The 24,590-nt window shown below is 40.2% G+C and overlaps 1 long non-coding RNA gene across 1 annotated transcript; it reads right to left on the reverse strand.

Moving 5' to 3' along the window:
* Positions 1-570: 570 nt before the first annotated feature.
* LOC118162643 lies at positions 571-24,343 on the reverse strand. The gene is made up of 3 exons (XR_004748548.1): positions 24,190-24,343; positions 10,978-11,226; positions 571-585 (listed from the first exon to the last, which is right to left on the reverse strand). It is a non-coding gene; the product is annotated as an uncharacterized LOC118162643 (long non-coding RNA).
* Between the last annotated feature and the right edge of the window lie 247 nt (positions 24,344-24,590).

Genomic DNA, 24,590 nt, shown 5'->3' on the forward strand with positions numbered 1-24,590 from the left:
TAATTTCAAGTAGTCTGAAGTTTAAAGAGGAGCTGTTTTGTGCTTCAATTAAGAAACAATTTGAGCCAAATAATCAGTTCACTTGCTCCAGAGGAATTAGATCCTCAGCACATATTTTTATGTTTCCACAAATCAGATTTTGTGCATTCTGTTAAGCTGCTGTGCATATATAGCAGGTAGCCAGACATGTAACAAGCTGCCCTGTGCCTGCATACTCACTTGTGGAGGACAACATGCAAGTAAATGCTCCTACAAAGAGTATTGATACTTATATGCAAGTAACGAGTCATCATGGCATATATCATCTTGGTTTTTCATTCTGAGGTCTTTCTCTCACCTATAAATCTCTGCTGAAGGGACGGCAGTTCTGGTATTATTGTTTTCAAGTAGATAATAAATTAATCTGTTTATGACTCCCCATAGGTCCTTTTTTGCACCCAAGCTACTAAGAATAGAAACTATCCTCTTCAATTCTGCTCAAAGAGCAGAATGATTCAAAGGTGAGAACAGGGGTAAGAGATGAGTATGCCAAAATCCGTATTTAATCAGACATCAACTTTATTACAGTACCATTTACATTTAGACCTCTCTGCTTATTAGCTCTGAAAGTAAGTAAAGAGAAGCCAGACATGACTTAAAAGTTACTTCAACCTTTTAAAAACCTGTCTAAAGAGTTTTAATTTCTATAACATATACAAGAGTATTTAAAATGGAAGAAGCATGTGACTCCAGTATGTAAAGGTTTAATTCAGTACAAGGCAGGCAATGTAATTGTCATTAGTGAAGCAGCAGGAGCTATTAACCTTATAGGACAACAACATTTTAAGTGTCTATAAACTGGGAAAAAGATGTTTCAACATCAAGGGACCATATAAGACTTCAACAATGCTTGTGGTGCTGTTTTTTTTGTCTTTCTGTTGTTGTTGTTTCTGTTTGGAGCTTGTTTGAAGGTAACTTCATGTTTCATCACACTGCTTTTCTGTTACTAAAAGTGAGTAAAACATAGTTCAAGATGTACAGTTTAAAATGGTCAAGAAATAAAGCCAAAGTTCTCATTAAAAATAAATTACTTTCTCAGAAAGCAATCTTTGATATCTGTTGTTCATCTTACTAAGGCAAAGTCTATAGTGAGCTATTAAAATTCACTTATAGAGAATTTTAATAACTGAGTACAAGTCTTCTATCCTAGCACCACATGCAACAACACTGTTTCCTTTATCATCCTAAATGATGTTTCTAAATTATTAAAAATAAATAAATAAATAAATAAAACAGCTTATCTGTATCTATAACTTCAGCTAATCACCATGTGCAACTCTGCAGCTGACGTGCTGAGGAACCCACAGAATTGGGTTTCTCACCTGTATGGTGACATCAGCACTCCCTTACAGTTCCAAACACTTCAGCATCCCAGAAGAAGGAAAAACTAACACAAAGGACTCTGTTACTGCTCCCCAAGGAAACCTTGAGCGTGCAAAATATCTGATCCAGAGCCCAGGTGTGGATATGAGAGGCATGCAAAAGCTTTACATTCAGCAGTGAGCATAAAAAGGCAATTTCAGTTTCATAAGAATAAGACGGCCAGAATGATCAGAAAGGGGAGGGACTGCAGTGATCTTCATTCTAGGATCCACCAAAATATCACAGCACTGTCTAGAGAGCGCAGATTGTCAAAATAATGAAGGACACAGAACTACCTAGCTCAGTAGCAAGGCGTGTCCATTTTAGCTAGGGAGCAGGTATTGCAGGTACCTGGTATCTTCTAGGCAACCTCATAAAGTGCAAACCCCACTAAATTGAGACTTTAATTAAAGCTGGTCTTCCAGAGAGTCATTTTCAAGGAAGAGCAATCATGCTAGAATCTTTTAGCCTCCACCAGGCAGGAACAGCCTTACTCTTCAAGGAGTAGGTATCTCCTGAACATGATGTCAGAGCAGGGGTCACATACCGGCCTTTGGGATTCCCTGCGGTATCAGAAACAGTCACATGGCAGACCCAGAGCAACAGCTGGAGGTCAGGTAGGATATCGTTATGTCATTTAAATGAGGTCACTTGTAGATGTAGAGGCAAGAGAATCAAGCCATAGATCTCCATAATGAGAATTTGGATATCATATACATACCTAAATATATGCAGTCCAAACCTCAATATAAGCCTGCTTTGTACTAACTTCCAGAAACTTTTCTTTTAACGTTTAGGGCAGGCCCCAAATACGGTGTCCTTACTAGAACAGTACAAGAATCCTAATAAACCTATCAAATCTTTCATTCCCAAATGAATCCCTCAATCAGATGTCAATGGCTCCAAGTTTATGTGGTTCCCCATCTCCACCCAAGAGCATCTTGCTCCTGCACATTCAGACAGAAAAGGACTGGAACAAAGAACTGGCAAGTCTGTACACAAATGATTTGAGGACATAGTGTCTACATGAAGCAGACTCCTCCTTGACTGTCCATCACCATGCTCTGTGGGGTCATTAGGTTGCCGTGAATTCTGCATGCTTCATTAAATTCTGCATGCTTCATTAAAGTCAGTGAGTGACCAAAACATTCAAAAGATTCTGACAAGTGTGGAAGTTTGGAAGGTCAGTTGTTTCCCAACTCAGAATAGTTCTACACATTCTGAGCATTAAGAATCAGTATTTCACATTTCCCTCTGACCTGCTTATAATGGAAATTTATTAGGACAATTTAAACTGGCACTAACAAAATGAGTTAAGAAGCTTGTGGTTTTAGTGGTTCCTAGAGCACCACCCTCAGGAGACTGGGCATTTGACTGAAGTTCATTAAATTAGATCCATGAAAAAGGGTTTAGCAGGACGTATTTTGTTCTATAGCATCTATGTAGATTGGAAAATTCTTTTTACTTGAGAAATTTAAAAGCCTGAGGTTAAATGGGATTTTATGTCATTTTCTTTAGATTCTACCCATACCTCGTTATAGCAAGATTACCAGGGTATTGATGAAGAGGTATGCTGTTTTCCAAAGACAACTTTAGAAATCCTGGTCTCTCCCTACTTCCTCTTCACAGCAGCATTGTCGAGTTTAATTTAATCCACTTCAAAACCACAAATACTATTTTACCAAAGCATAACAAATTTGTCACTTTCAAGAACCACATTAGGCATCAGAGTTCAATCTTCAATGAGAGATTAAAAGATAAGTGCTGGAGATTAACCAGAGTAAAGCTTCTCATTAGGAGTAGTCAAATGAAATTCTGAGTAGTTTTAAAAGCAAATTATTGACTCGTCTGAAATACACATACAACAATTATGAGTTTGTTATTACTGCTTGGTCAAATGAAAGAGCCTATTAAGAACATTTATCCTGATTGCACATGAATCTCCTCTTACCTGAAGAATTAGTCTGCATTACAGTAAAACAAATAAAGGGCTGCTCAGTGGTCAACACAATAGTAAGTTGTAAAGCACAAATAGCATTCTTCCCCAGCAGCTGCACTTGAATAATCTTTTTCTTCTATCTAAAGGCTAAATCTTTTTGGATACATCTGAGTAATAATATGCTGTACTCTACACAACGAAATTCAATGAACAGGGAGAAAACAAATAGAGAGGGAAATAAAATTAAAAAAAAAAAAAAAAACCACACTCACAAATAGCTCAAAGATCTTGGAAATCCTGAACTTCAGTCACCTGTCAATGATTCCAAAGCAGGCAACACTTGTTCTTGACACAGTAGGCCCAACAAACCTTTTATTCTGCTTTGACACAATTTTACTGTGTTTGATTTCCTTTACCGTGCAATGGGGCTTCATAAATAAACAACCACTATCAGATTGAAATGAGGCACAGCTCAAGAAGGTGGGCATATGCACACAGACTAAACATGGGGCTGACTCAGGAAGAAAGTTTCAGAAATTTGAGCACTGAATTTGGAACTCACAGCCGGTGTTCAGCACTGAAATTCCTGGTGCAGCACAGTGGCCAGGGCTACACAAGGGGATTCCTTGGGGCTAGCACTCCTGGAAGGGAAAGAGTATCTACTTCAGTAAGCAGCAAACACCTAGAAGATAGACATATCTCAAATTTCTCAAGTTTACATACCTCCTTGAAGTCATAAGAATCTAAGAAGTCCACAGCCCCAAAACTCCCCTGAAATTTCTTCAGTCATCTGTGTACAGACAACAAACCCACTCCTTCCTGAAGATGGTGGAGACTATGCAGGTGATGAAACAATTTATGTCTTTGTATTGCACACCTCCCCAGGAAGTAGTAAGTCTGCATTTAATGACCTTAGCTTACTGATGCTCACAACCACTTCTCCCAGTTTTCACGCTGTTTTTAAGTACGATCTGGATGGAGCCTCTAGAACTACCAACGGCTAAGAGAACAGTTGAGGGTAGTCTATTCATGGGGAGTGAAATAGAGACCAACTTATTACCCACTACACTTTGTAAAATACTCTTCAAATTACTTTGGAGAAATTTTAGAGTGTTTACTACCACAAAAGACTAGGCTTCTTACAGGTGTCCCATTTTTCACAGGCTATTAGTTTGATTATATTACACACTTCACTCACCAGATGGTGAGTTCTAGTTCAAGTTTCTTTTGATTCAAGTTTAATTAGCATCCTATCCGAGGAAAATTTTCCTGTGTAAATGCTGCTATGTCAGTGCACCACATACTTCTTGATCATGTTTTGAAAAACAAGAATACATTTTTATGGTATTTCAAAGGAAGAGCAACACAACCACATAGAAAGAAAAACACACACACACACACACACACACACAAAAAAAAAAAAAAAAAAAAAAAAAAAGAGAACTTCATATTTGTGTCTGGTTACGCAGTGAAGTTAGATGCAATACATCTTTATTTTTAAATGAATAATGGTCGTACACAAATTTCATATTTGGCCTTTGAAAATGTTTACCAGGAAAAACAAAGGTGTGCTGTGAAGGTTTTTTTCAGCATGGTTTATCTTGCTGTCATTTAAGACTAGAGGCAATGGCCTCAAGTTGCATCAGGGTAGGTTCAGGCTGGAAATTAGGAGAAATTTCTTTTCAGAAAAAGCAGTTAGGCATTGGGAAGGGTTTCCCAGGGGGCGGTGGAGTTACCATTGCTGGAGGCATTCAAGGAAAGGTTGGACGTGGTACTTAGGGACATGGTTTAGTGAGTGACATTGGTGATAGGGGGATGGTAGGACCAAATGATCTTGGAGGTCTTTTCCAACCCTTATGATCCTTTGATAAAAGTAAAAACCATTCCAATTCCTCTCTGCCTCCCTTATACTCACGTTTTCATAGCAACCCAAAGTACTTATCAAACCTCTGCATTCAATTCTCCTATCTTGTCCCTTACATCATCATTTGCACTTGGTGCAGACTAGCTGCAGAGTTTATCAGTCACAGTGTACTCCATCTACTTTACCCTGGTGCTAATCTGCTAATCCTGGACTACGTATATAGGACTCCTCATTCTAATGACTTGAGATTCAAAGAACGTTTGGGGTTTGTTTGTTTAAGTTATTTTTATTTACAGCAACTGGCTTTCTCTACTAGCTGGCCACCTGCTACTAGTGTCATGTTATGTACCATCCAAAGCCAGAAAGTGTGAAATAAGTGTTAAATTGTGAAATAAGTGTTCCTGTGCTTTGGTTAGGACATTGACTGCCCTACTACTGGACTGCAAATACGATTTGAACTTCATGCAGTAGAAAAGCCTTAATCACAAAAAGAAAGTAGCTGAGCTCAATTTTGAGTGGAAAAATCCGAGTCTTTACAATTTGTTTTATAATAGATTCACCTCTCTTAGAACCTGTATTACACCATCATCAGGAAGTAAACAAGTGTAAGCACAGAGTGAGATCAGGTTTTGTCACTTATCAAGTAGGCACAAACATGCACATAACAGAGTCTCGCAAAGAAACATTTACAAACAAAAAAGCAAAGGGCAAAGACCAAAGATTTCAAAAGAGAGTTTATGTGATTCATATGTCCTTTCTGTGAACTACGTGCAGCAGTGAGTGTGCATGTGGAGGTTTTCCGAAGTACGGGATAGGATATGTTAGTAAGGTCATAAGCCCAAATGCCAACAACTACATTGCATATAGAGCACAGAGCCCAAACATTGAGATCAGAACTCACCCTCTGGCATAAACGACCCAACAATCCTACCACCAGCAACTACCAGGAGCCTGTCAGAATTAAGTTACTCAGCATAGGTGAAGCCTGGAAAACAAATCAAGTATTGAAATCCATGTTCAGCACATTCTCCAGAAATTTCTTCCCATGTAAGGGGTATGTCGCCTGATTTCCACATCATCTCTTTTTTTTTCAGATGAGAGCCTGGGCTACTCAAATCTCCATTTCTGTTCTTCTTTAGTGTCATTTTAAGTTTCATTAGATAATGCTTCCTTCCTCACATTAAATACCGGTTAAATTCAGCCACTGTCCATCCACCCATTGTACCAGAGTTCACAACAGATGTCCTGCGGGGCTTCAAAAAGGCCAGAATCGGTCTTTGAGCAGAAGCAATATATCCTATGAAAAAGGAGACATTCTGAACCATTTCCTCTGGAAATGGTCGCAAGGCTGGCCTGATCCCTTCAGTTAACCATAAGAAAAGACTGGAAAAGGCTGAAATTGATTATAATGTTCTGGCAGCCTCTGCTTAGCAGGAAGGTGGATTCTGCATTCAGTTAGTATGGGTTCCTGTTGAATGGTTAGGAGGTCTCTACTCATCCAAAAGCTGCACCTTTCTCTTCCTCACGAATAAGCCTTGATAGTGAGCTCTTCTCTCAGGTCTTTAAGTTACTAATCAGCTCTTACATGCACACACCAGCCTCTTTTTCTACCTTTAGAGGTCACCCTCAGCTGTTCTCATACAATCCTGATTAAAGCAAGTGGGTGCTGCTAATCTGTAAAACTTTTCCAGATTCCAGGCTTCTACTTTTTTCCAATTTTAGAGATGAAGATGCACGTTTTTGTACTGCCAACAAGCGTAGTCAATTGGGCAATCCTAGGTCACCTGTTTAACATTTTGTACAGAGCAAAATGTACCTGTTAAATGGCAGGCAGCTGCTTGGCTCAAGAATGGACAGTCACAATCGTCCCAGTGCATACTGGTGCATACATGGAATTCTGGTAGCACAGCTTTTCCATCAGCAAACCCAAACAGGGTCACCTTAAGGGAACTATTTTTAGTCACTGTCATGTCCAGGCTGTAGGACTAAGCACCAGAAATTTCTGATGTCTCTCACTTTCTTTGCTTCAATGTGAACTGCAGGATTCTGCTTTAAGTATTTCTACCTTAGATATAACCCATCATTGACTTATTTTCAGTGCTTCTCTTCTGGTTTGCTCCGCACAGCAAACATAAGTCTTTCCTAACTGCAGCCAAGCTCTTCCAGCTCCAGATGTAGGTTTGGATGTATTTGGCTAGGGGAGGCTCTGAATCATTCCCAGGTGTCAGCTAAAACAAGTCCTCAAGTAACAGGTTTGTCTTTGAGTCCCTGTGGTTGCCTGCTTTCTGAACAGAGACCACTAGATTGTCTTGGTACAGGTAGTATTTTATGACTGAAGTAGTAAAACAAATATTACCTTTACATCTCTCTATGCAGGTTTCAATAACATCACAGAGCTGAAGTGCAAATCAACATACTTTGTATTCAGCAGAGATTAGTGCTTCAGGACAAGCAATTATGAATACTGTTAGGGGACAGCCAGATGTGACACGACAGAAGACACTTGCCTGAGAAATCCAGTCTTTGCACCAGGCTTGTGCGCTCTATGCGTCCAAGGCATAACATTTCCAGTTTAGATTGATTCGGAAAGCATAATGGTTACACACCTTGCATTTCTACATAGACCTGGCCTTAAATATTGTTTTAATTAGTGTTGCTGGTCCTTTCTTGATCATTACGTTTTTTCCTAAGACTGAAGAAGTATAAAAGAAAGGCAGATTCTGAAAAACAGAACTCAATATCCATATGGAAATTAGGTTTCTGGTTGTTACTAATGCACCCTTCAATCATAAATAATAAAACTGGTAAGTTATACCCTTTTTCAGGCAAGTTAGACAGAGTTATCATCCAGATTATACAAAACGGGTCTTCAAAAAATACATTCTCCAATACAATAGAAGTGATGCTGAATGATGGATGGGAATCAGTTAAACTGATTTCTGGGACACATTATGCATTAATAAATAAGAGACTGTTTGTTCAGTGAAAGAAGTGTAGGAGGCACTTTTATGGGAGTAAAGAAAAGTTTAACGTATTTCAAAGGAACCTACAGGAGGATAAGCACTAAGATCTTTTTATGAACACTAATACTGAGCACTTAAATGAAGATCAAGAAAACAGTCAACTCCACAGGAGCTCCTGAAAGTTATTTTTTAGAAGAAACTGCTGCTTTTCACTGCACTTAACAACAACCACTTTCAATTTCTGAAGCTCTTGCCCAGCCCACAGCAAAGGTATTAGTTCCAATATTGATCACTAATTATAACACCACAAAAAAATATCTCTGCTTAGCAAAAAACACAGTCCCAGAAACCAAGAGAACTTCCACATTGAAAATCAAAAACAAGCCTCAACCACAGGTCCTGAGAGATGCACACTTTGAACGTGAGCAAAGACAAAGGTCTGCAATTCCTCAGGACTTGGTCTTGCAGATCATCTCAGTGTTATCTCTACCTTTCAAGTGGCTGGCTGAACTATATTTAAAAAGCTGGGGGGGGAAGACTCCCAACCAGAAAGAAAAAAAAAAAAAAAAAAAATGAACCCTTGCAGCTCCCAGGGACAGGGGACTTCTGTAGGCAGAGGAACTTCCCCAAGCTGCACTTCTTCCTTGCTGTCTTGACTGTGAAGAAATCCAGGAAGATACTCCCATATTATAAAAACTCAACACACTTTGGGGTTTGCTCCATTCAGGCAAAGGTTCCTTATGCCACAGAAATGGTTTGTTTGTACCCCCTTAAACAACAACAAAAAGAAATGTTTCTTCAGATTCATTTACAGAGCAACCCTGCTGCTACTAACATGTTGAAGGCACTGTTGAGGTTACAATGCAAAAAAACTGAGATAGCCATAGAACAGCTATATGCTGGGAAGCAACATCCCAGTTAATAATACAAAACAGTGAAATCTGCAAACACGGAACCACCATTCTGCCAATAAACCCCTACCCTCTTTTCTTCCTTTGTTCCAGTTCAATCACAAACTCTCAGAATGGATGTATCATGGAAGAGTGGGCTTATATATCAGCAAGTTAAGGTAACCAGGCTCAGGCTCAGCTATAAAAACTTCCACGTTTTCATTAAATTGCAAAAAGGTAAGTGAAGACAAAACATGTCCTGCATTTTCTGCCATTGTACTGTACAATGCAATCTTAATTTAGGCTGCTCTAGGTATTAGGTCACTTGCAGCAGTGGACAGGTTATATATAGCACAAATAAACTCATATTAATTGAGAGCACTCCTGCTTCAAAAGCCTAATATTGCTATGGTCTATGCATTTTAATAAAGCAGTTTGTGTTGTACGTCCATTCCACAGCTTGTAAGAGATGCATTTTCTAGAAAGCTAGAAGTTAGGAAGCATTCCTAAGATGAAGGTCATGCAATTACATTAATACGTAGGCACATAAAAACATAATTTAGGACAACTAAAAAAGAAATTAAGAATATCTTGTAAGGCTTATAAATAATAGAAAAGAGAATGTTCCAAAGTTTTGATGTGTGAAGTTTAGAAGGTGATGAAATTATTTCAATTAAACAGAACAAATGTCAGCCATGAATGCCTAGGCATTTTAATGAATTCATCTGTAAAACTATGGTGCATAGTGAAGCACAAAGCCAGTAGGTATATGCACATAAAGGCAAGTTATTTGTGACTATAATATCAACCGTGTAAGAAATACCTACTCAGACTGGAGAGGAGTTCCTTGAAACAAAATCTGCAAGGGCTCCAGAAATTTCTCTAGTACCAAAGCCTGACTGTAAAATTATCATACTCAAAGATGAGGCCGCAAATCAGTCCAGAACTACTAAACCAGTTTGGTCCAAACAGCTGAAGAAACTCTTTTACCTTGATCCTAATGCATATAAGGCAGTTTTACAACAGAACAGTTCCAGAATTTTAAAATGCAGCACTTCCCACCCTGTAAAGGAGTCAAGAACCTGGCTTCCCTCCTGTAAGGTGATGTATTAGAAAAGTCTAGGTTCCTATTCAGTCGGAAAACAACATTCCCCTCCAGCAAAAATACGAACAAGGCAAAGAAGCTACACACATAGTAAATAAAATGGGCAAATAGAGCTGGTACTCAAATTTTTTCTCCTCAGGATAAAGCGATTGGAAAAAAGAAAATAACCAAGAGGCAACGAGTTTTAAAGTAAGCAAAAACAACCTGCTGCCTGTACATTTCAGAGACCATCACTGCTAGGACCCTGAAAAACACTGTCAGAGCTCCAGAATACAACTCATTGTCCTCCGACTCTCTTTTACTGGTCCTGAAGCCATTTCTTATCCCATGAGCCTGATTTCTCAAACCCTACCCAACCACATCACTCAACTCAATACTGGATTTACCATATTTGCTAAGTAGCAAGCATGTGTTACACTTTGGTGGCTAAACAACCAGTGGTGGTGCACAGCATTCCAGCTCTTCCAATCCAGAGAGCCCAAGCTATAGGCTGTATCATATGCATGTAATCAGTATGCTGCATACTATATTGCATATATCTTGATTTTGATACATTTTCTGTTTAGTTAATTTCACCTCCAACTCCCCTAATGAAAAGAATGTTTACAAGCTCTGTTCATTAGCAGCACCGTTGACTCAGCTGGTGTTACGAGCTGTTACCTGTAGATGTTGCTAGCCACATGCTTTCCTTGTACAGAACACACAGGTCTCCCACAACCCATACATAGTCATTCAGTGGATTTCTGACATTCTACTCCTTAATCCTTCATTTCACTATCTCTAAATATCCCCTTTACAGATTGTTGCACAGCTACAATAATTTCACATTTTTCAAACCTTCAACTATAATCTACAAATTAAGCTTAAATCAGTGCATAATTGATCTGCAAAAATCACTGCCATGGTGTTTCATGTCAACATTAGAACAAAGGACGATGGAAAAGTGTACACACTAATCGTTCAGAAGTCTCAGGGATGTGGTCTTTCCATGTTTCAGGATGTGAACCAAACCACAGCACTGCAGAAAACAGCTTACAGTCAAATTTGTGTTCTTGCATGTTCTCCTGCAAACAGAGCAGACAAGATGGATCGTGCTTATGGCTTTTTATGGCAACTACTGAACTCCTAAGAGCATAAAACGGGTTTGAGTTATAGCAATCAAACTGACAAAAAGTTATATAAGCTTGAAGCACTAAAAGAACAACTTTTAGCATTAGTATTCAGATTCTCACAATATCATCCAGGCATTTTGTCAAACCAAAATTAAAGCTTCCAGATCATGAAGGTAAAGCCTGACTCTTCTGCCCCACAAAAATAGTAATAATAATTACACTGGACCACGAGGACACATCTTTTATAGAACTCACTCCTGTCCTCAAAAACAGACTTTTGCATGACTACCTGCTGCTAACAAACTGCTTTCGTGGGAAAGCCCAGTTATCTTCCTCTGCTCTTTTAAGGCACAGCAGGAGAAATGCCTCCAGGTAACAGCTTTGTCTTCCTCTTTTGGCAAGTGAGCAATCTAGTCAGGTACATACACCTCATCATGGTACAGGGAAAGAATTCCTTCTAGGGGGACTCTCAGACAGGTTAGAATCACGAAGACATGGAAATGGACATTCGGTAGGTAAGATTGGGTCTGTTAGAGACTTTACATGGGACAAATGAAATATCAAAGGCTTGTTGAAGTGAGAAAACTGACCTCAGTGAACAGAGAACAGATTACAGGAATGACAAATAGGCAATGGTGGCAGCTGCTATGAAACTGGCACAAACAGAAAGAAGGCAAAACACTCTGCAGGTATTCAGCAATTTGTAAGAAACTTCAACTTCTGAGAGAACATGAGCTATATGGACAAAGAATAATAATGGATCTGCCAGGCTGCAAATCAAATTCATTTCCAAGATTCAAGTGGAGAACAAGTCAAACCTTTGAGAAGAAAACTAGAAGGTCTCATCACTGTGCAGAGAGCAAAAAAAATGTGATACTTAAAAACAAGAAGCCATGAGAAGCATAGAAAATCAGGGAAAAAAAAAAAAAAAAAAAAAAACGCCTTTCAACAGTAACACATGTCCAAAGAATAACAAGCCAAAACAGATAAAATACCTAGAAAGCTTATTGCAAATACGCAACTAGCGTAGGGAGCTGGCTTAAACCTCCTTTTAATTTCTACTAAATTCTTATGAACAGCACAGTCATTCCTTTATATGATGATAAATGGTTACACAAAGCACAAGATAATCATAGAATCTCACGAGTTGGAAGGGGACCCACAAGGATCATTGAGTCCAACTCCTGACTCTAAACAGGTCTACCCAAAAATTCAGATCATATGACTGAGAGCATAATCCAAATGCTTCTTAAACTCCAACATCCAAATCCTAATTAATGAACAGGGTTTGAAATAAATTTCATTAATTTCTGTTAACATTAAAGTGATGAGCAAGCAAAAGGAAGCAGCATCCTCTGACTTCTCAGCAGCTTTCCACCAAATCAAGATATTTACAGTAGTAAGGTGTCCATAAGCACCACATCCAAATCTTTTGGCCTCCAGCAATGGTGACTCAACTGCTTGCCTGGGCAGCCTGTTCCAATTCTTCATAACCATTTCAATGAAGAAATTTTTCATAATATCCTATGTAAACCTCCACTGGCACAACTTGAGGTCATTTCCTTATATCATATTGCTTGTTGCTTGGGAGAAGAGACTGACACCAATCCCACTATAGCCTCCTTTGAGGTAGGTAGCTGTAGAGAATGACAATCCAAACAATCCCTAACATACAGGCCTACCCCGCTGCCTCTTTCCTAGCCTATCCCTTCAGAAGAGTTTGCAGCCATCCATTGCAGCATTTCAGTCATGCAAGCCATTCATTCCATCATGTTTCTGTGATGGCAGCTATGTCATAGCTTTCATGCCACCCAGTGGCTTCCAGCTCTTCCTGTTTCTAGTCCATACCACATGCATTGGTGTAGATGCACTTCATTTGGGCTAGTGATCCCATCACTTTTTTTGGAGGAGGAGGAGGAAGGGGTGGGAGAAGCCCTAATTCCTATACAACTGTTCTTAGGCATTTCCATGATTTCTAATCCATCAATATCCCTTGTGACTTTGCTGTTGCATGGCTCTCCATCCCCTACTTCTACTGGGATGGAGGACCAAGGGACCTTGCCAGCACACCATCCCACAGAATCTGGCATTCTGCCCCCAGGCATATCTCTAGAAAGCCTGGTTTCATCCCTTTCCCCCTTCAATTCTAGTTTAAAGCCCTTTCAACAAGTCCTGCTAACTCCTGAGCAAAGATCCTCTTCCCCTTTAGAGACAAATGAACCCTGTCCATTGCCAGCAGGCCTAGCATTGTCTAAAATGACCTATGATAAAAAAATTTAAAAAATAGTTCTGCCAGTGACACCAGGCTCAGAGCCAGGTATTGATCTGCTGACTCTTCCTGATTCTCCCCTCATCATTCTTTTTAACTGGAGGGATAGAGAAAAATACTACTTATACTTCTGATCCCTTAACTAGCTGTCCCAATGCCCTGAAGTCTCTCTTGATTGCCCTTGAACTTCTCGTTGAAACTTCATCACTGCCTACCTGAAAAATCAGTAATGGATAATAACCTGAAGGCTGCACCAAGGAAGAAAGCTTTCTTCAGGAGGGATTTCTTTACATCTCTAACCCAGGCCCCATGGAGGTAGCAGACTTCCTATGAACTGGGTCTTTATTGCATATTGGGTCTCCCATTCACTTCAGAAGGGAGTCTCCTATGACAACTACCTCTCTCTCTCTCTCTTTTTTTTTTTTTTTTTTTTTTTGGTGGGAGCTGTCTTGATGCAAGGCATAGGCCAACTTGACCTTGGTGACACCTCCATGCCAGATGGACCGTTGTCCTCAATATTCTTCAGTTCCATTTACAGAGCCTCATAACTACTGGGGAAGGGCACTGTCCTGGTTTCAGTTAGGACAGTTATTTTTCCTCCTAGTAGCTGGTAGGGTGCTATGTTTTGGATTAGGATGAGAAGAGTGCTGATAACATGCTGATGTTTTCATTGCTGCAGAGCACTGCTTATACTAAGCCAAGGACTTTTCAGCTTCTCACTCTGTCCTGCCAGTGGGCAGGCTGGGGGTGCAGCAAGAGCTGGGAGGGGACAGACCCAGGACAGCTGACCCAAATTGACCAAAGGGGTATTCCATACCATCTGACGTCATGCTAAACAATATATAGGGGTGGCTAGCCGGGGTGGGGGGCCGGCTGCTCGGGGTTGGGCTGGGCATCGGTCAGCGGGTGGTGAGCAATTGCATTGTGCATCACTTGTTTGTACATATTATTATTATTTCCTATCTTAATAAACTGTCTTTATCTCAACTCACAGGCTTCACTTTCCCGTTTCTCTCCCCCATCCCAGAGAGGGAGGGGGGAGGGTGAGCGAACGGCTGTGTGGTGTTTAGCTGCCAGCCGGGTTAAACCACAACAGGCACCCAGGAAGTTGGGGGAGTCACTGAGGAGATGTATCTGTCACAGCAGGCAGGAATTTGTTGCCATTGACCCTTATCCATTAGGTCACTGCGTGCAGCCGTGTGGAGAGAGAAGAGGGAACCCTCCACATTGAGTGTCCCTTCTGCCTGCTAGGCCTGTATCAGGGAAGGCAGGGAGTGAATCCAGCATCCATCTCCCTCTCAGACTCCCTGATACTCTTCAGCCTAGTCACCTCTTCCCTGTCACTCGGTGGAGGGCTGCCTCCCACAGGTGTGCTCGCTACGTCTACCTCAAGCTGGCATCAGAGCAGGGCTCAGCCTGCAGCCTGAACCTGGGGGTAACCTGTTTCCCCACATAGCTCTGCCTGAGAGGCTGTGGCCTTCTGCTGGGGGAAGACTGCTCCCTGGTCAAAGGGGCCAAGCCACAGTGCCAACTGACCCATCCCTACCATCTGACTGCCCACCATGTTCACCAGTCTCCCCTGGGGATGCCTTTGGACATGGGGGGGGACTCCCTCAGGCAGGACCCTCCCCTGCAGGACACAATCCCCCACTCCATTGCCTCTTGTCCTTTCACCATACACTTCTAAGGAAAGTTTAAGTCCTCCGTCTCTACAGACACCCTATAGGGAATGAAAAGCCTACAATATAGGTCCCTCTCTTTCCATCTCAAGGCTAAACAATCAGAGCTCCTTCAGCCTCTCCTGTACACCTCATAGCCTATCCCCTCACTGTGGTCTGCCTCTTACACTGGAGGGAAGGGGGAAACCCCAAAACTAGACACAGCCCTCCTGTAACCACCTAGCAGTAAACCCTTCCAGGGAACAAGGCTGTTACGGAGGTGGGCTAGCAGTGGTTTCCCTTTCTCATCAAAAGGGACATGTAGGTAAGGGAAGCGTCCCACCCAGTGGCGTCTAGTAAATATATTTGACATCCCAGTCACGCTTCTTACACAGTGATCCTTTGCATGAGGATTTCATACATTATAGAGGCAATTGTTAAATCCAATACCAGCAGAAAGAACCTCCGAGCCACTCACAGACAGAGCAGCCAATCACAGGGCTAGTGGTGCTCAGCTCCAAAGGCCACAAAGCCAAAAACAAGTGCCTCTTAGTTTTAGGAATACACTATATGGGAAGATACAGAATAAGAGAATAATAACTTAAATCCAAAAAAAAAGCCACAAATTACCTTAAGAACTGAATCACTCTGATAATTAACTACACTGCCAGCAAAGACTTCAAAGACACAAAGCATATCCTTCCAAAATCACATGCACCCAGCCACCCAGGAGCAAGTAGATTGGTTCTGCTGAACAACTAGGTAGAAGGATATGGATCTCCTTCTTTATGGCAGTCACACAAGACGATGAAGTCAGTAGACTTCCACAGAAATTCTGCAAGGCTGACATCTCAAAGAAGGCAATAAATTGACATCTCAACTTAATAAGGAAAAATGAAGGGGTACTCTAAGAATGATATTAAAGAATTCCCTTGAATTCAGACTCTTTCCACAGCATTCTGCCAGAGGTCAAGGATAATTTTTTTTGGTTGGTTGTTTTTTTGGCTGAAGGCTGATGACCAGGAGGTTCCTCTTTCTGAATCCAGAAACCAGCTGCTGACACATGCATGGTTGCTCTGGATCTTCTAGAATATCAGCTCAGGGTGCTAAGTCTCACAAAAGCTGCTTAGTTCTCTTTTTTAAGGATAAGATATCCCATGGGAATAGTACAAGAGCTTTGCTAGTTGTCAGTTACCTTGATGCTACCCATAACACAAGCCAAGTAAAAAGCAAATAAATAATTGACTTACAAAAACCTAAACAACCACCCCGTTTCTGATATTACAATGGAAAAGTGAACAGAAGTGTGATTTTTCTCTTCTATCCACTCATCTGAGCATCAGATCTAAGGGTCTTCTCACTCTTTGTTATAAAGTTTTAGATGAGAACTGCATGATGAAGGCTTCACTCTGAACAAGCCTTCAAACCTCACATCTTCCTCACAGAGAAGAATACAGGCTGAGGGACATGTCTGCCATAAAACGCCATCCCTCCTGAATGGCCTCCAGTGAGATTCGGATCTTGATCCTTTTTTCACCCTTTGGGACTACTGTTTTTACTTTTACTAAGGATGCAATTTCAGTAGTCTTTCCCCACCACCATCTTCTCCCCTCTTCTATTGAGTCCTCACTTCTTTGGAAACGCGTGAAGTATAGATGTCCCTATGAAATCAAAACAAATCATGAAGAAGTTAGGGCTAGATTAAAAATACTTCTAACTTCCCAAATCAGTTTCATACCACACGCCAAAACATCCCGGTGCTCTGAGCCAGCCACCCAAGATAAGTTGAGCAGGAAAGAAAGGTATAATCACCAAATGGGAAAACTGTAAACACAGCCATAGGGCACCTCTCCAACAATACAGGTTCATGCAGATAAATGCATTTCCTCAGCAGTACAAACAAGATCCATAACAGTCCCTTTAGATAAATACCACAAATAATGTGTCACTGCAGGATTATTTATGTAAGAGAGCTTCATTGTTGTTTCGTTTAATTATTATTCTTTGGTTTGTACAGCAGGTTCCTGAAGTCCTCTGAGGAATGAAGCTCCATACATTTAAGGACTGCTTAGTACTTCTAACAATGAAAGGCAGCAACTCCAGGACTGCTCTCTTGCTTTGTGGTGCTTTCTTTAAATCTGTCGCCATAGTTTTCAGTTTATATGAATATAAGTTTCTATCCCTTGTATCATAAGGAGAAATATGAATGGTTGAGACCCACCCCAGCACTCACTTATTCCTGAAAAACTTCCCAGTTGCAGGACTGACAGCCACTGTGACAGCATGGGGACACCAACAGCTACCACCTTCCCTTCATCTGTTTCACCAAAAACCACACCGTTACCAAGTACTGACCCATAGTCTTGGCACAGGCAGGTATATCCTGAACAGGTTTATGCAAGATCAAGTACTTCCATGGGACATAAGGCACCTTCCAACTGCCTTGTAAGAAATGCCTCTGATGGAGGGGATAGTTCATCAGGCTCCCTAAAGCAGTTTTCCAGTGACAGAAAAACAGTTCTTTAAAAATAGATAAATAAAATAACACACAACACAAATATTCCTCATGAAAGGTTCTAAGGCTTTTCAACACTGCAAGGAATGCTGTTTTATAGGGTTCTGGTTTTAATTTAAACATTTCAGACCCTGCTGGATGTTAGAAAAATGCTGTTTTGACACAAAGCTCCGATTTCATACACAAGACTAGAGATGGTTATGTTGGGCCTTTAGAGAGCTTCTACTGAAGTCACAAAATTCAATGAAAAATAACATGGATTTTCCTTTTTGATAGGCACAAGGATTATCTTCCATCACTAGAAAAAGCTATAAAGTGATATTCTGTGAGAATATCTTGAAATATTTCAAAGGGTTTCTTTTGAAAGAATGATTTATGGATCACAAAGACCAAAGGGTCTTTTATCAAAGAAAATAGATTAATTTTCTGAACCACAAAGAAAAGATTAATGATATTCTAGACTGTATCTCCACTTTTGAGAGTTGCATAGAGCCAAAAAGACAACAGATACAGCACATGAGTACTTCACAACACTGCACACAACTCACTAATTACAGATGAAGTTCTCACGATGTTTTATGGAAGCCAGAAAGCAAAGGTTATAGCACAGGGAAATCCATGTCATGAGTTATCTTATTTCCTCAGCACATATTAAAGATGACAAGGGGATTTTAAGAAATAAGCACATGGGACAAAATAACAAAATGTATACAAATGAGCAAGTGCACTGTTTTATTTTCTCAGCAGAACTAAGAATGTGCATGTACATTAAAGTGTGCTCCATGTATAAATTTTAAGATACAGCTTGATCATATCCCTTCCTCAGCTCAGTGATCTAATTCCTATCAAATCCTTATTCAGTGTAGAGCTGGGATGGACAGGCTTCACAAATTTTATTATCTTACCAGGCTGGGCAGAAGATTTAATAAACAAACACATCCCTTTCTTTTTTAAAACTGGCTCCATTATAACTAATTTTTTTTTTTTTAAAAAGCAATACTTTCCTAGAGAACTTGTAACCAATATGTAAAACCACAGGTAACATTTATTCAGCCTCCAAGTAAGGAATACATTTAAGTGCTTTTAGGTATACAGAGGAGAGGTAAAGGCAAGAAGGTGATGAAGAAATGGCAAGCAACCCATGCTGGCATTTACTGTTACACTGGCACATGCCATCCTCAGAAGACACCACAGATCTGCAAAGACCAGAAGCAAACAACCACATGGCTTGCTGAGGGAGTAGAAGGTCACAGTTGCATGTGTCTGTCTGTCATGTAGTTGTAGAACTGATCTATTTTCACCATTTCAGGCACATCTGCTAAAGCTTTACACACAACCATATGTATGAGATTCTACCATCAGTTTCCTATGGACAGTTCCTCCATTCCTCAAATACCCAACCTTTTTCTTCAGCTTGTGAGCTCACAACCCAGGCTTACTCATAACCTTGGTACTAGACAACTGAACGAGTTTAGACTTGGCAAGCAAGAAGAGATAGTACCTTAAAATAATGCAACCTACATCACTTTTTTAAGCTTTTTTTCTTCTTTATTACAGTGTCTAGTTGATTCTTGGACAAGTTTACCCTTTTGATTTCCAAAGTATTCAAGGATGATGGTATTTCTCAATCATTTTTATCAGTGTCTATTCCTCTAGTCCTGTATCACTCACATTGTGCAATGGGTAGAGCCACAGGTAGTAAGAATCCTGCTTCTCTTCTTCCATTTTTCCTTTTACACTTGTTGTCATTTGTGAGCTTTGTTCTTTTGGGTTAATGTGGCATGTCTCCCACATAGCCTTGGAAAATAACTATAATGTGATTTGGGTTTACTGTCATTAAACCCAATTAGCAAGAAGTGCTCATGAAAATCCATAATTACCTCACAAAACAAAAGACATTTTTTCCAGGGAACTACAGAGAACTTCAATTTAACTAGTTGGAGTACTCAAGAAAAGTTATCATCACATTTTTTCCCCTCTGCACTCTTCTGTGCCTTGGAAATATCATAAAATATCAAAACCTGCTGAAGACATCCATCTTCTCTCAAAGCTGATTTCTTATATAAAACCAAATATACAGTCTTTATTTTAAAAATATATAAAATAAAAAGCCCTAGGGAGCATAATGCATCTTGATGGATGTGCTAGCACTTTGGATACAAGCTGGACTCTGTGACTAAATCTATAATAGTTAAAAAAAAAAAAAAAAAAAAAAAGTTCCAGCAGGCCAATATCAGCATGGCAAACATCCACACAGCTGAATTGTTTTAACTCCAAGAAGGGGAATGTTGCAGAGGACGTTGTCCAGTAGTTTGGAGTTTCACCCCAGCTTCATTACATTTTTTTTTGATTCTGTTTTTTTGTTGGTTGGTTGTTTTGTTGTTGTTTGTTTGGGGTTTGTTTTTGATTTTGTATTTGTTATTTCTTGGGAAGGGTAAGATACCACTCTAGACTTTGCAAGTGGAGGCGTAAGAAACCTCAGTTGAAGACCTGATTTCAAGTCTGTTTTCAGGTGCAAAGTAAGTCAAGATCAGTCTGTACCAACCATGGCTTGAAAACCCCTGTAAGAGTAAAGAAAGAAAGAGCTTTTCTCTGCTGTTACATCTGGAAAAGGGTCTAGGGCAGCTCTACTGCTGCATTTCATGGGGAAGAATGTCCAAAAACCTGTCTCCAGAGCTTTGCTGAGTACCGAAGTGTTCTTGCTTAATTTTTCCAGTATTGCCATTCTCCAAGAACAAGTTTACCAGCAGCTGGCACAAGAAAAAAAAAAAAAATTCCTTTGTACTATTATTTTAAGAGGTTTCCAGCAATTGTGTTATATTGGAGGTTTATGTGCCCGCAACCCTGATTTTAAGCTAGCGGTTTTCTCAAGCTATGAAGGCCACAGACTGCTTCCCATAAAGCTCTTATATCTGTTTCCATGGCTGTTCACCACAGGTGAAGTATTGCCCCAACTTCTACATAACAAAAATACAGCAATGCCTGTGCATGCTTGCTGAACTCCATTCAGAGACTTGATTAAATGTCCTCTGCCTGAACAACAGTTAGGTCTGTAGGCTAGGAAGCTGCCCTTGAAGTGCTCTAACATGCAAATGTAGAAATGTAGGTGGAAATATGTGCAGTAAAATAGTATTTGAGGAACTCTCCAGCCCTAGGCAGTGAAGCTAAAAAACACTGACAATCTCACTGGTAAAGTGAGAAATGCAGGAAGTGAAATAAAGTCACCTTCATGGTATATGAGAGAAGTAAGCAAACTCTTAATTATATTAACAGGTAAAATCTGCTGACACATTTGCCCTCCACATGCAGGATGATCATGAAATCTAAGCGTGAAACTAACAAGCTTACTTCAGAAGGTCTCATCTTGCCTCTCATGCACATGTGTAGGTACATGCAAGCACAACCAATAAACTAGCTAGCTGAAACTCTCTGCCATTCCCCCTTCATTCCAATTTTGATTAACCTACTAGAAACAAAAATCTGCATCTTCCCCTCTGGCCAGTCCCTTTCTAGCTCCATCATATCAGAGGCTTAAAACTTAGAAACCAGTTTAAAGCTTCCCAAAGCTGAAAACTCTACCATCAACCCTGAAACCAAACAAGACAGACAAAGCATTTCTGCATTTATTCACCCCTGAACACCTTCAGCTCCAGAAGAGGTATTAAAGACACCCAGAAAGCTGTATGGAGGCTTATGCATTAAAGTACCAAATAATCAAGAGCCTCCATCTATTTTCTAGTGAAGAGATTGCAAAATGAGGACCCAATCAGGCACTACCTTACAATATTAAGGTGTATATTACAAACCTGAAGAGCTTTATCACACAAATTGAGTTGATAGAAACATTCTTTACACTCACCACTTCCCTGTCATCTAACAGTATTAAAAACAAATGAAAAACCCACTTACTGGATTAATGATGAACACAGGCAAAGGACAATCTCTTAATTTAGTAGAAATAGAAAGTTTAAAACAACCTTCAAGTGTCATCAGCAAAGGCAGTGCAGAAATTCTCCCTCTTTCATGACACAATTCTGTCAATTAGCCAGAAACAGCAATTACCAGTTCTTTTCTTTATTATTTGTGAAGAACTAAAACTTTCTGAAGATGATAAATGGCTCCTTGGAAAATGCAATGCTCGGTTCTGCTAAATTTGCACTTTTCTGTTTTTTTATTTTTTCTTTTTTTTTTTTAAACCATTCTTTCACACAGTCCATGAAGAGAAAGAAGTAGGGGCTGCTGGGGGAAACAGAAGCAACAGGACACACATCACGGAAGAAAATGCCAAGGAATAGCTTGAAGGAGACCACGGAGCTTTCTCATTTAGCTCACTGACCAGGGCAAAGAAGTGTTCCTACACTTTCATTAATTAAACAGAAAAGTTAACATTGTTAGCAACATCAGGAACAAAACCTCATTTAAATTGTTCCTAAACAAAATAAAAATGCAGCTGATATATTCAGAGGATGACCTTTGAGAATTCTGGCTTCATTAACATTTCAAACAGCAAAGCACAAACTTAAGACAGGAAATAGAATTACAGTGCTATTTGACTGCAGAAATGTATATCATTAGTATGCCCATAATTAACAGGATACCAGTGTTTGTCCAACTGCCTCTGTTAATAATGGTGTAACATGCAAATGGGATTTCTTCTAAGGAAATTGAAGGGGATGTTTAAGTTTTTTGCACGTGTTAAGTACACGAGTAAAGCCAAACAAGTCCTTTTCTGCTCTGAAAGGGATGCCTTCGCACCTGCCTGCCCTCCCAGCCTCACACAAACAATTGCAGAAGGTAGAGGAAGGTTGCACTTAAAACACAAAGTCACCCTTCCCCATCACACCACAGCAAGCTAGTTGCCTGGGGAACCACCAGTGACCTGTGTAGGTGTTAGAGAAAGAATTTCAGAGGCTAACATCACCCCTTCCACATGATGCCATGGGGAATGGCAGATCCCATTCCTCTGAAGGGGATCATTTTCTCTAGACATACCAGCGGTGCCACAAGCAGTGCCTCCTCTTGGATGGATTAGTGATGATATCCATCCCTGTGAAATATACTTGGACCCATTCCTTAGACTGCAATCAATCAACTAATGCACAAATCACCACTTAAATAGGTTAGCAAGCTGCTCCTCCTTTAAAGGGCAGTATGCACATTTGTGGGTTTGTTTTTTAAAAATACATATACACACCACACACATAGGAGCATTTCTGCGGTTTCCTCAGATGTATTCTGCAGTCAGTTAAACCTCACTGCTGGGAAACATCGCTCTGATATTCTGTCTACTCTGTTTGATTCTCTTTTCTCATGTTAGACCTTTTCAAACAAATCTCCACCCTCCATAGTGTCTGTATTCCCAAGCCATGGCACCTGTAGGCCACTTGGTCATAAGCTGACTTAGGACTTATCTCAGCTATGTCAGACCAGCCTGACAATCTGGAAAGACCCATCTAATGCCTTATGATAGAGAGGCAAGGCACGGTAATAAGTTCCTGAGAGGATCCTGCCTCTTCTCAGGGTACAATGAAGGGTTTGGCATGATGAAGTCATGAAGTATCACTGACATCCCTACAGTTCTGTGATTAAACCAAGTATTTTCCATCTATTCCCTTGTTATCCCTTTCCCATACAAGGGGGCTGAAGTAGAAAGGAATTCAGTTTATTCTCTTGCAAGAATTTGGGAGTGTGGGGGTAAATTATTTACAACCTCCCTCTCCTTGTATTAAGACATCATTTAGATTATGAGTTTGCTTACAAACTCCTTAAAAGAATAAGAAGGATGCTTATCTGGCCAGTTGTTTTGGTCACATAGTAAACATGGACAAAAGTGTCATCATCAAGCTGTTATACAATTACTGTTGTGCTCCAGATTATGGCACCAGCCTCTTAAGGGTTAAGGAAATAATTATGGTGGGGCTGAGAGACTTAGTAAACAGTGGAAGATCAAGGATGAACCAGATTTGTTGATCCCAGCAGAGAACTACAATTAAGATGTAATATTTCCTTAAATTTTTGTTCCCCCACCCCCCTTGCTGTTTATCAGTATTAAAAAGGCAATTTATACTTTGCAGTTCTCCAGATTGGCCAGTGTATTTCACAGCAGGCAGGTAAGATTAAACTGTCCATCACAACAAGCTGTCCTTTCCCTGTTCTTATATTATCAAAGCCTATTGAGATTAGAGCCATAGGAAACTGGAGGAAATGCATTCATTTGCCTCAAGTTCATGAGCTTATGAAGTTAGATTCCTATACACCTGTAGCCTTCATTAATAAAAAAGCAAGATCTCTGAGGTTCCCTCAGTGGCAGGGGAAGAGTTTAAGACTGAGAAACATTATATGCATTTGGTAAATTTTTTCAGGACATCACATAATATCTTCCCAGAATACCCTAACACAGCAGAGAACTGGAAAAGAAAGCAAAATCTCTCAGAAAGATGGGGCTGATCCATTTAAAGAGGGAAACTGCTTACCCCAGTCAGCAAGACCACAAGAAATGCTTTGAGCCACTTTCCTTTCCACAGGACTCTTATCCAACCTCTTGCCTGCTTACTACTGCTGCATGTGGGAGGTGAAGGACATCTCAAAATGCTTGACTGGCTCCACATACCAGCATCAACACCACCCCCACCCCCCCCCCAAAAAAAAAAAAGAAGAAAAAAAAAAAGATGGTGTTTGTTGTTGGAAAGGGAAACGGACTGGAGTAATGATGCAACCTCAATGCGAGTATAATCGTCCTCCTTTATTGCAGGTTCTCACAGAGTATATATAGGCAACTAACTACAGCATGCGCCGATAACAACTTATAATTGGTCTAGCTTCTCCATGCACTTGTCTCTAGCTTGTTTCCTCATTATCTCTAATACAAGGATGT

The sequence above is a fragment of the Oxyura jamaicensis genome, chromosome 2 (genome assembly GCF_011077185.1).
Source record: "Oxyura jamaicensis isolate SHBP4307 breed ruddy duck chromosome 2, BPBGC_Ojam_1.0, whole genome shotgun sequence".
NCBI lineage: Eukaryota > Metazoa > Chordata > Aves > Anseriformes > Anatidae > Oxyura > Oxyura jamaicensis.